This window comes from Nesoenas mayeri, assembly GCF_963082525.1.
Source record: "Nesoenas mayeri genome assembly, chromosome: 1".
Taxonomy (NCBI): Eukaryota; Metazoa; Chordata; class Aves; order Columbiformes; family Columbidae; genus Nesoenas; species Nesoenas mayeri.
The window spans coordinates 84,334,478-84,346,876 of NC_137541.1; positions in this window are offsets into that span (position 1 = coordinate 84,334,478).

Genomic DNA, 12,399 nt, shown 5'->3' on the forward strand with positions numbered 1-12,399 from the left:
CACACACTTTCCAACGGGGTTTTTGACAGACACGCTGTCCAATGGGATTTGTGACACACACACACAGAGTCCAAAGGGGTTTGTGACAGAGACACTGTCCAATGGTGTTTGTGAAACACAGACTGTCCAATGGGGTTTGTGACACACACACAGTCCAATGGGGTTTGAGACAGAGACACTGTCAAATGGTGTTTGTGACACACACGCTGTTCTACGGGGGTCTGTGACACACACAGTCCAACGGGGTCTGTGACTGACACGCTGTCCAATGGGTTTTGTGACACACACACTCTGTCCAAAGGGGTTTGTGACACATACACTGTCCTATGGGTTTGTTAGACACACGTTCTCCAATAGGGTTTGTGACACAGATGCTGTCCAATGGGGTTTGTGTCACACAGACGGTCCATGGTGGTTTGTGGCACACACAGTGTCCAAGAGGGTTTGTGACACACACAATGTCGAAGGGGGATTCTGACACACACACTGTGTATTGGGGTTTGTGACACACACAATGTAAAACGGGGACTGTTACACACATGTAGTACAAAGGGGTTTGTGACATACTCGCTGTCCAATGGGGTATGTGACACACACAGTGCCCAGGGGTGTTTGTGACACACACACTGTCCAATGGGGTTTGAGACACACACACTGTCCAGGAGGGTTTCTGACACAAACACTGTCCAATGGTGTTTGTGACACACGCACTGTCCAATGGGGCTTGTGACACACACACAGTTGAATGAGATTTGAGACAGACACACTGTCTAATGGTGTTTGTCACACACACACAGTCCAATGGGGTTTGAGACACACACACTACCTAGGGGAGTTTGTGACACACTCGCTGTCCAATGGGGTTTGAGAGAGAGACATTGTCCGGGGCGGGGTGTGACAGACACACAGTCCAATGAGGTTTGAGACAGAGACACTGTCTAATGGGGATTGTAACACACAGACAGTCCAATGGGGTTTGAGACATAGACACTGTCCAATGGTGTTTGTGAAACACACACTGTCCAATGGGGTTTGTGACACACACGTTGTCTACGTGGTTTGTAACAAGCACATTGTCCAATGGTTTTTGTGAGACACACATTACCCAGGGGCGTTAGTGACACACACACTGTCCAACGCGGTTTCTGACACACACTTTCTAACGGGGTTTTTGACAGACACGCTGTGCCGTGGGGCTTGTGACACACACAGAGTCCAAATGGGTTTGTGACACACAGACTGTCCCATAGGGTTTGTGACACACACGCTGTCCAGGGGTGGTTGTGACACACACGCTGTCCAATGGGGTTTGTGACACACACCCTGTCCAGGGGCGTTTGTGAAGCAGATGCTGTCCAATGGGTTTTTGTCACACAAACGGTCCATGGCAGTTTGTGACACACACAGTGTCTAAGGGGATTTGTGACACACACACTGTCCAATGAGATTTGTGACAGACACTCTGTCCAGAAGTGTTTGTGACACACACAATGTACAATGGGGTTTGAGACACACACACGGTCCAGGTGGGGTTCTGACACACACACTGTCCAAAGGAGTTTCTAACACACATTGTCCAATGGGGTTTGTGACACACACACACTGTCCAATGGGGTTTGTGACACACATACTGTCTAGGGGGGTTTGTGACAAACTCGCTGTCCAATGGGGTTTGAGATAGAGACGCTGTCCAGGAGGGTTTGTGACAGACGCACAGTCCAATGGGTTTTGAGAAAGAGACACTGTCCAATGGGGTTTGTGAAACACACACTGGCCAATGGTGTTTGTGACACACACGTTGTCTAACGTGGTTTGTAAAAAGCACACTGTCCAATGGGTTTTGTGACACACACACCCTATCCGGTGGGGTATTTGACACAAACACAGTCCAACGGTGTTTGCGTCACACACACTTTCCAATGGGGTTAGTGACAGACAGGCTGTCAAGGCTTGTTAGTGACATACACGCTGTCAATGGGGTTTATTACACACATGCTGTCCAGGGGATTTGTGACACGCATACTGTCCAATGGGGTTTGTGAAATACACGCTGTCCAATAGGGTTTTTGACACACACGCTGTTCAATGGGGTTTCTTATACACACTCTGTCCAATGGGATTTGTGACATTCACACTTTCCAATGGGGTTTGTGACACACACCCTGTCCAGGGGCGTTTGTGACACATACGCTGTCCAATCGGGTTTGTGATACATACTCTGTCTAATGGGGTGTGTGACACACACAGTGTCCAGGAGACTTTGTGACACACTCACAGCCTAATTGTGTTTGTGAAACACACACTGTCCAGTGAGGTTTATGACACACTTGTTGTCTAATGTGGTTTGTGACAAACACACAGTCTTATGGGGTTTGAGACAGAGACACAGTCCAATGGTGTTTCTGAATCACACACTGTCCAATGAGGTTTGTGACACACACGCTGTTCAATCGGGTTAGTGACACACACACAGTCCAACGGGGTCTCTGACTGACACGCTGTCCAATTGTGTTTGTGACACACACTCTATCGAATGGTGTTTGTGACACACAGACTGAACAAAGGGGTTTGTGACACACACACTCTCTAGGGGGGTTGTAACACACGCCGTCGAACGGGGTTTGTGACACACACACTGTCTAATGGGGCTTGTGACACACACACAGTTAAATGGGATGTAAGACAGACACTCTGTCTAATGGTATTTGTCCCACACACTCTGTCCAAAGGGGTATGTGACACAAACACTGTCCTATGGGTTTGTTAGACACACGTTCTCCAATAGGGTTTGTGACACAGATGCTGTCCAATGGGGTTTGTGTCACACAGACGGTCCATGGTGGTTTGTGGCACACACAGTGTCCAAGAGGGTTTGTGACACACACAATGTCGAAGGGGGATTCTGACACATACACTGTGTATTGGGGTTTGTGACACACACAATGTAAAACAGGGATTGTTACACTCATGTAGTACAAAGGGGTTTGTGACATACTCGCTGTCCAATGGGGTATGTGACACACACAATGCCCAGGAGTGGTTGTGACACACATGCTGTCCAATGGGGTTTGTGACACACACCCTGTCCAGGGGCGTTTCTGAAGTAGATGCTGTCCAATGGGTTTTTGTCACACAAACGGTCCATGGCAGTTTGTGACACACACAGTGTCCAAGAGGGTTTGTGACACACATACTGTCCAATGAGATTTGTGACAGACACGCTGTCCAGAAGTGTTTGTGACACACACACTGTACAATGGGGTTTGAGACACACACACGGTCCAGGAGGGGTTCTGACACACACACTGTCCAAAGGAGTTTCTAACACACATTGTCCAATGGGGTTTGTGACAGGCACACACGGTCCAATGGGGTTTGTGACACACATACTGTCCAATGAGGTTTGTTACACACACGCTGTCCAGGGGGATTTGTGACACACACGCTGGCCAATGGGGTTTGAGATAGAGACGCTGTCCAGGACGGTTTGTGACAGACACACAGTCCAATGGGGTTTGAGAAAGAGACACTGTCCAATGAGGTTTGTGAAACACACACTGTGCAATGGTGTTTGTGACACACACGTTGTCTAACGTGGTTTGTAAAAAGCACACTGTCCAATGGGTTTTGTGACACACACACCCTATCCAGGGGGGTATTTTACACAAACAAAGTCCAACGGGGTTTGCATCACACACACTTTTCAATGGGATTAGTGATAGACAGGCTGTCAAGGGTTGTTAATGACATACACGCTGTCAATGGGGTTTATTACACACATGCTGTCCAGGGGATTTTTGACACGCATACTGTCCAATGGGGTATGTGAAATACACGCTGTCCAATAGGGTTTTTGACACACACGCTGTTCAATGGGGTTTCTTATACACACTCTGTCCAATGGGATTTGTGACATTCACACTTTCCAATGGGGTTTGTGCCACACACCCTGTCCAGGGGCGTTTGTGACACATACGCTGTCCAATCGGGTCTGTGATCGGGAGTGTGCCTGGAGAGTGCCAAAACCAGCAGAGCCTGCATTCAAAAGCGGGTGGCTATGTGACAATTTCACCGGTGCGTGCAATCACATATTCTGACTGGCGTCTTTTATACCACAGCAGCAAAAACGTATTTGCGTTCAAGCATGTATCAGAAACAATGTGTGAACTGAGGATCTTTTGGTATTTTCTCCGTACGGCATGCTTCGTGGTATCTTACTGCGGATCGCAGGTTTAGCGGTTTCTATACACGACTCGGTATAGGGAAAGAGAGAGCATGCGTGTGCCTTGATGCTCCATTCGAGCTTAAGGTGGAGTTTGTGTGTCACAAATCGCAATGGACAGTGTGTCACAACCCCCCCTCGACAGTGTGTGTATCACAAACCCCATTGGATGACGTGTGTCTCACAAAGTCTCCTGGACAGTGCTTTTTCAAAAACCCATTGAACAGTGTGTGTATCACAAACCCCCATGGACAGTGTGTGTGTCACAAACGCACGTGGACAGTGCATGTGTCCCAAACCCCTTTAGAAAGAGTGTGTGTCAAAACCCCATTGGACAGTGTGTGTGTCATAAACGCTATTGGATAGTGTGTGTGTGTCACAAACCCCCATGGACTGTGTGTGTGTCACAAACCGCATTGGAGAGTGTGTGTATCACAAATCCCATTGGACAGTGTGTGTGTGTCACAAACCCCATTGGAATGTCTGTGTGTCACAAACACCATTGTACTGTCTGTGTGTCAAAAACCCCATTAGACAGTGTGTGTCACAAACTCCCATGGACAGTGTGTGTGTCACAAACCACATTGGAGAGTGTGTGCGTCACAAACCCCTTTGTACAGTGTGTGTGTCACAAACCCGCTTGGACAGAGTGTGTGTCACAAACCCCCCTGGACTGTGTATGTGTTAAAAACGCCCCTGGACAGGGTGTGTGTCAAAAACCCCATTGGACAGTGTGTGTCACAAACCTGATTGGACAGTGTATGTGTCACAAACTCCCATGGACAGTGTGTGTGTCACAAACCACATTGGACAGTGTGTGTGTCGCAAACACCCTTGGATAGTGTGTGTGTCACAAGCATCATTGCACAGTTTGTGTGTCACAAACCCCATTGGATTGTGTGCATGTCACAAAGCCCCGCTGGACAGTGTGTGTGTCACAAATCGCCATGGACCGTGTGTGTCTCACAAACCCCATTGTACAGCGTGTGTGTCATAAACCGCCATTGACCGTGTGTGTCTCACAAACTCCACTGGACAGCTTGTGTCTCACAAAACCGATATGACATCATTTGTGTCACAAACGCCCCTGGACAGTTTGTGTGTCACAAGCATCATTAAAGTGTTTGTGTGTTCCAAACCCCATTAGACAGCATGAGTGTGACAATCCCCTTTGGACAGGGTATGTATCACAACCCCCCCGGGCAGTGTGTGTGTCACAAAACCCACAGCATACTGTGTGTGTCTCAGACCCTTCTAAACAGTGTATGTGTCAGAAACCCCATTGGACAGCGTCTGTGTCACAAACTCTCCTGGACAGTGCATGTGTCAAAAAACCATTGGACAGCGTGTGTGTCTCAAACACCCGTGGATATCGTGTGTGTCACAATCCCCTTTGGAATGCGTGTTTGTCAGAAACCCCATTGGACAGTGTTCATATCACAAACTCCCATGGACAGTGTGTATTTCACAAACCCCCTTGGACAGTGTGTGTGTCATAAACCCCATTAGACAGTGTGTGTGTCACAAACCGCCATGGACAATGTGTGTGACACAAACCCCATAGGAGAGCATGTGTGTCACAAACCCGAGCAGCAGGCGCATTTCTGCAGATATCCTTAAAAGGTGTATTCTCGTGCACGCACGTATGCTTTTTTGCAGTACGCTACACATCAACAAACTTGTATACCCTCGAGCATGTCACTACATTTCACGTACGTCTTTCTGTCAAGAGACGGGAGTGGGCGCGCTTGTGGAAGTGTGCATGTGTGTGGCCAGGCGTTTGCTTTACTCATCGGTGCGTGAAAAGGTAGGTGCTTTTCTCTAGCTGCGTGTGCGTGCACGTGGCGATGTGTGCACACAGCTGGGTGATTGTGGAAAGGTTTCTGCGTGGTTCTCGGTGAGGAATCGTGTGTGTGCACGTGGAAAAAAGGGAAGGCGTAGCAACTAGTTTCCAGCGCTGAAGTAGGCAAAAGGCAAGCTTTCTCAAGCTATCCCTTTACACAGTCGTATAAAGCAAGCCGATAAGCCTGCGGCCGTCAAGAGAGCTACAACGAAGCATGCAGAACAGAGCAAATACCGGCAGCTCATCTGATCACACATCGTTTCGGATACATGCTTGAACGCAAATACAGTAGTGTTTCTGTGAGATTAAAGACGTCCGTCTTGAATATGTGATTGCGCACACCGATGCAATTGGTTGTTTCTACGTTCAGTCCAAGGGTGCGGGGCTTTCAGAACTGGGTCTGTGGAGACGTCTGCGGAGATGCCGCTGTCTGAACACGTACACTCATTGTTTACCAAAACACAGGCAGATGCGTTTGACCACGTCGTTCTGCACGCACAGAGGTACCGCTGTTCGGAAGAGACAACGGAAACGCGTGTGCACACACAGAAGAAAAAGCGGACCGTGAGCCTTTGTGTGAACATGAAACAGCACTCTATACAGTCGCAGACACGGGAACGTGCCTCAGTGTAGTCACATCGCCACCAGCTTTTGAACGCAGGCTCTGCGGGTTTTGGCGCTTTTCAGGCACAGTCCTGACTGCCGCGCACACTGCTGTTCTTTCACTACATCACCTCTGCGGAAACATTTCTCCGGTCGATGTACCGCTCAGCTTTCTTCTCGTGTAACTGTGAAATGTTAGCGCGGGGAATCTGTCTCTGTCGAGCAAACGTCAATCCTGAATCGGTTTTGCTTCGTTGCTTCTACCTATGCGATTTTCCTTTTCTCTGTTCACTTGCGCACTCCTGACTGTGCTGTGTTACACACGGGCACAGCCAACGCACACCAAGCGTCAAGACACACACTCAGCTGAGCTCAACACTAGCGCAAGATGCACATGTGCGACGAAATTCACCCACATGATTTTGGAGGGAAAGACTCAGACGAGTATGGAGCGACGGTTAGATACAGCAGGCGCTAACGAACACAGATTTTCAGGCACACTGTCTCTACACAAGCAGGGACCGGTCTGCAGATATCCTAGACCTTGATTATCGAGCTTGAGCACATTAGACCTGAGCGAAACACTCCAATACTTACAGGAAAGACGGATGATCTCCAACAAGCACACAAGTGTTTACCCTCAGCTATAGATCAGAGACAAGCCTATGTGCTCTTGGAAGGTCTGTGAGACCTTGGGATTTTGTGGCTCTGTATAGGTGTATAGGAAATGGTATGTGTAGAATGGTGTGAGATCACAACCGTGCATGTGTGTTCAGCTCGATTTATGATTGCAAGGATGGAATGAGCGTGTGTGAAACTTCTTTCTACAAGAGCTGCAGCAGGTGCACAAGTGTGAGTATCCCAGAAGGGCTGATGAGCCGGGTTGGAATGGAGGGGAGCACGTCCTAGGCAATTGTAAAGGAAAGAAGGAACATAGTCTGAAAGAGAAATAGAGAGGAAGAAGAGGTGCTGAAGTTAGAAGCCTTTCCTTGCTAGCAGGAATTAGCGCAAGGTCCTTCAGATATGATTTTTCCCTGATACCACGTTCCGCTCTTCTTTGGCTAAATGACCTATTTGGAAACATTCTATATCACTGTGGGAACAGGTAGGTGCTTTTCCGTAGCTGCGTGAGCACGCAGGCGGTAGCTTTTGCACACATCTGTGTGTTTGTGGAAAGGCTTCTTTCTGCCTGCGTTTCGGTGAGGGAGCCTATGTGTGCATGCGGAAAAGAAAAGGGAAAGCAGTAGGCTCCAATTCTTGCATATTCATAACAATTTGGGGCAATTTTTCACATACCAAGCGTCTACAGGAGAAAGAATGGCCTAAAAGCAGGCTACTGATGTTATCTAGCGTCAATTGCAGGACATGCAGTCTGTTTCGGCGGAGATTCTGAGGGTCTTTTTATCTGTCTGACGATCTACCTCTCCACGCTGGCAATTCTCCTCTGAAGCGCAACTGGTACACACTTACACGAAGAAAATTATTAGTTCCTTACATCCAGTAGATCTATTAATTTCTAGTCAAATATAAGCTAAGAACCCTGCTTCTATACAACTTAATCTTCTGTCCGCACGTCCTCGTGCTGGAGGATCTAAAATTTGAAAAATATCCCTTCGTTCTGCAGGTGGTTAGAGAGCAGGTATCATGGCATTGCTTGAGGATGGGTAAGTCCTTTGTACCTTGTCCACAGTCTATATTGCTTCAGCAGCTTCCATTCCTATCGCATCTGTGTCCACACGCAAGCAGGGGAGAGGTCAGCTCCATATATGCAGAAACTCTTCCCCAAACACTCACACTTGTGCACATGCTTCAGCTCTTGTATAAATAAGACTCCAAATAAACGCACGAGCCTGTACACCCCATCGGACCGTCTCACAAGCGTGTACAAACACGGGACTCCGTTCAAAATTATGCACCACTACCGTCGTGTATAAAAGTACAAGCACGTCTATGTCTGTGCAGACTGACAAATTTCTATGCAGACGTTTGATACACGAATGGCTACACGTGCAGTCATATCGCACAGGCTCTGCTGTTCTTTCGCTAAATGACCTCTTTGGAAGCGTTTCTCGGGTAGGGCTACCTCTCGGATTTTTTTCTGGTATAACTGTGAAAAGTCAGCACAGGGAAAGCGTCTACATAAACACATTTCAATCATGCCTTGTTCTGCCTTTGTCTCCTCTACCTAGATGATTCCCGTTTTCTCTGTTCACTTGAGGTGTCATGATCGTTCTGTTGCACACAGGCACAACCAACACACACAAAGTGTCAGCAGACACATTCACTTGAGCACAACACCAGTGCAGATGCACACAGGAGACGAAATAAACACCCATGTGTGTGGAGAGAAAGAGGGACTCACATGCGGGTTGAGAAATGGCTGGATTCAGCAGGCGCTAAGGCACACAGAGACTTTCAGGGACACTGTCTCCACAAGCACTGGGTCAAGTCTGCAGGTATCCTAGACGTTGACAGTCGTGCCAGCACCTGTGACTGTGCAAAACTACCAGACGGTGACAGGAAAGACACTGCCTCTCACACAAGCACACAAGTGTTTGCCTTCAGCTATAGATCAGGGACAAGCTTGTGAAGAGATGCTCTGTTGCACTTTCTTGTTATGACATGTTCTGTTCCGTTTCTCCTGTAGGTTGATTGCTAAGTGTCTTTCCTCAGGTGACTGTGAAGCATTTGCCATGGATGAGAAGTACCATGGCTCAGCGTTCAGTTCTGCCTATGTCTGTCGCTGATTCTTTCCTAGCAGAGCTCCCTTGCGTCTGTCCACATGAGAAATGCAGGACTGTACAACTGGAGAGATGCAGAAGCGTTCCAACAAACACCACAGCTGTACACTCATTTAAGCTCAAACATGAATGGAACCCACAACCAGGCACACGCACGTGGACAGACGAGTATTTATAAGCACAACTTCATTCACACACAGTTTGATCCCAAAACAGGAGCATATCTGGGGGTACCCTCCAAATGTGAAGCCATGTGTACGTGTGTGCAGTGTCTCCATCTTAAACAGACGTGTTTACCCTCCAGCATGAAAGTGCGTTTCTCGTACGTCCTCCTGTAAGTAGAAGTGAGAGGGCGTGCTTGCAGAAGTGTGCATGAAAAGGTAGGTGCTTTTCTCTAGCTGCGTATGTGTGCACGTATGGGCGCATATACCTAGATGCTTGTGGAAAGGCTTCTGCGTGTTTTTCGGTGAGGAATCCTATGTGTGTGTTAGTAACAGAACCAGTTTTACAAAATGTTCCTGAAATGATGAATCAGTTTTTTAAACTGTCCCTGAAAGGATGTTCAAGCATATCGTGTTCGAGTATACTCTTATCTTAACAACCTAGCTTTATCTTAGCCTAAATACGCATAGAGTGAGGAGAAGTACATGCAGTATCTCCGGAGGTTGAGCAAGTCAGCAGTTATCTAGCTATAGAAGTAGCTCGCCTGTGCAGTACCCAAAGGTGAAAGGGACAGAAGTGATGAAGACTACTTACTTCATCCTGAAGACCCCCTGAAAGACCACCAGAGGACACTGCACATGATCAAAATAGTTCCAAGATGTTGCAATCGATGTTGCAATCAATGTTGAGTAACCGTTACGTATCTTAATGAATATACGAATATGTATGTGAATGGACTGTGTAAATACTGTGTAACATAAATTGAGCAGGGAAGCCAGCTTTGGGTGCGAACCCCTGGTTTCCCAGCGCTGAAATAAAGCACCGCATATAACTACGCCTGTGGTTATGTGTCCTTATTGCTAACATTTTGGCGACCCAGGTGGGACCTCGTGGGCTGCTGAGGTGGGTCACGTCTCGATCCTGCTCCGGCTAGCACCGAGGTATTCTTGGGGAGTGCATCGGATGCGACTGACCCTCTGCTGCTCATGACGGACCTCTGACTGGTAAGAAGGTGCTTTATCTGGATTATTGGCTACCCACCTGGTCTGGTTTTGGTCTGGTAGCCTGCTGGTCAGGCATCTGGTAGCCTGCCGGTCAGATGCAGCGAAAGCCACGCTCAGTTGGGCAGGGAGCTCCCGGGGTATTGCCTAGGCAGCCGTCCGTCAGACAGAGGGAAACCTCTGCGGGCTCGGCATCTGGTCTGGTCTGGTTATTTGTGCCGCAGGCTCGGCACCTGGTCTGGTTTGGTAATTTGTGTGCACCTGGTCTGGTTATTAGTGCTGCTCAGCACCTGGTCTGTAGTTCTGGTGATTTAATCTGTATTTACTGTTGAAACTGGTGATTTGATCCGTGTTTACTGTTGTTCTGGTAAAGTTACCTGTGTTATCTTTCTGCGTTAGTTATCTATATCCTTCTGTGTTGATACGTGCAATACAAAGATGTCACCATTAGATTGCCTGTTGAAACATTGGAAGGAGGGTGGATTCGGACAATCAATGAGTAAAAAGAAATTAACTGAATATTGTACTCGCCGGTGGCCTGAATATGACCTGCCTAGTGAAGTACAGTGGCCACCGGAGGGCACGTGTATGGCTATAGAAAACAGTAGCAGTAACGCTTTAGAATTGGATGTGCCGTGTCTTGCACCTTCGGAAACAGAACCCTCTGCACCTAAACACCTTAAACCCTGGAAACAATCAGCTGGTCCTTACCGAGAAAACCTCCCGGGAGTATGCAGATGCCAATGAATCCCTAAACATCTGCTAACCTCCTTTATCAGTTGTGCCACAAAATGGGGCCCCCTATCGGATGATATTCCTATTGGTACCCCAAATCTAGGGATTATTTCTTTTAATAACCATTTCACAGTTTCTTTTGCTTGGTTGGTGTGACAAGGGAAGGCTTCTGGCCATCCAGAAAAGGTATACACCACAACGAGTAGATATCTACATCCACGAGTTCTGGGGAGTTCCGTGTAATCTATTTGCCAATAATCCCCGGGTTGCATGCCTGTCTTAATTTTCCCCATTTCTATTTTTCTTTTTACTAGAGGATTATTTTTCAAGCAAATTTCACACTTAGCTGTAATAGACTTTGCCATTGTTAACATCTGGACCGAGATAATTTGTTTCCTTAGATAAGTTACCAATGCTTCTGCACCCCAGTGACACTCCTGGTGTTCTGTCTGAAGTATTCCTCTCATAATAGTGCTTGGCACCACAACTTGTCCATTGGTGGTTACATACCACCCAGAATTATTCTTGCTGGCTCTTACTAGACTTACAAGTTTTTCGTCTTCTATGGAATATTTAGGTGGCTCTGAAGGTAATAAATCAATTGCTCTTACCTTCTGGGAGACAAGACCCACCATTGTTCTCACTTGCCGTGCCACCGACCGAGCTGTTTGATCAGCAAGCTGATTTCCCCCAATAATTTTCAATGTTCCACTTTGATGAGCTTTACAGTGCATTATAGCAACTTGTGATGGTTTCTGAATGGCATTAATCAAGTTCAGTATTTCCTTCTGGTATTTAATGTTTGTTCCTTGTGAAGAGAGCAGTCCCCACTCTTTCCAAAGGCTCCATGCACATGAACAACTCCGAAAGCATATTTTGAGTCAGTCCATATGTTACCTTTCTTGTTCTCACTGAGTTCCAATGCCCTAGTCAAGGCGATTAATTCCGCTTTTTGTGCTGAGGTGTTTGGTGGTAAGGGTTTGGCCTCAATTACTGTCTTGACAGTAGTGATCGCATATCCTGCATACCGTACTCCACTTTCCACAAAGCTACTGCCGTCAGTAAAGAGTTCCCAGTCAGTTTCTGCCAGCG